General features: G+C 44.9%; 1 non-coding gene across 1 annotated transcript; it reads left to right on the top strand.

Annotated features, from left to right (window-relative positions):
• The first annotated feature begins 284 nt into the window (after positions 1 to 284).
• On the top strand, positions 285 to 357 carry TRNAV-AAC (transfer RNA valine (anticodon AAC)). Its single transcript has one exon. It is a non-coding gene; the product is annotated as a tRNA-Val (tRNA).
• The last annotated feature ends 726 nt before the right edge of the window (positions 358 to 1083 follow it).

Here is a 1083-nt window from a genome sequence, read left to right as displayed (position 1 = left end):
AAAAGGAAAGACATGAAAACACAGGAAATGAATAAACAGAAGCAGTTTCAACTGACACTAGGTGACAGTCAAAGGACATTTTGCAAAGAATGCATAGGCAGATCGAAAGCCATTCCAGTGGCGAGTCTGTAAGTCCTACTACCAGCATAAGTGAATACAGAGAAAAAGGGGAAAACATTTAATGCTTCTGATAATTAAAGTGGAAAATATAATGAATATACACAGTTGTACGGAGTCCCGATCTAGAAATCAATAACACCTAGTTCACTTTCACATTCCATCTGGTTTCCGTAGTGTAGTGGTTATCACGTTCGCCTAACACGCGAAAGGTCCCCGGTTCGAGACCGGGCGGAAACATTTTTTTTCTTCATAAATATTTCGCAAATGGAATCATTAAGTTGTTTTCATATTATTGTACTTTTCTAAACGCTAAACCCTCTGCCTGGCATCGGTGTCATGTTCATTGCTTTACTTAAGACATTTCTGTCCTAGCGCCATATTCACACACACGAATGTTCTGTTGCATGAGGAGCTCACGACCAGCTATGTGACATGATTGCATTGCCACACTATGGATCCTTATCTGGTGTATACCAGCAGTTATTCTGCTGTCATCATGTGAAACAGAACGGGTTGAATATTTGCTACGTTTATTTTTTCTTTATGCTCGTAGGGCGAGAGGTGCCACAAAGTCTGTTCCAATCATCGGAATCACAGTGCTTAATTTGAGCTGGTGGTTGCAGGTGTAGCCCACCTGCACTTGTTTTAGTGACCGGCGCTTATTTTCAGGCGCAGCTCCTCCGTAATGGTGGAGGAGTATTGCCCCACAGCCCACGCCTGCAGAGGGCAGTTATTGTCATTTTATTTAGGCTGTCTGCCGGAGCCCCCAGTGACTATAGGGCAGGGCCGGGCATGTAATGGAGGAGTATGTGTGCTTGGCCGGTCGTCCTAGGCCGGCCAAGCACACATGCTCACTTGGGGCATATCTACAAGGAGACGGTATAAAATTAGCGTCGCTTTTGCGGCCGTTTTCGGCCGAAAAGCGGCGATAATTGTATCGCTATATCAGCAAGGTCACGCTAA

Source organism: Triturus cristatus, chromosome 12 (genome assembly GCF_964204655.1).
Source record: "Triturus cristatus chromosome 12, aTriCri1.1, whole genome shotgun sequence".
NCBI lineage: Eukaryota > Metazoa > Chordata > Amphibia > Caudata > Salamandridae > Triturus > Triturus cristatus.
This window is presented reverse-complemented; position numbering and strand designations above follow the sequence as displayed.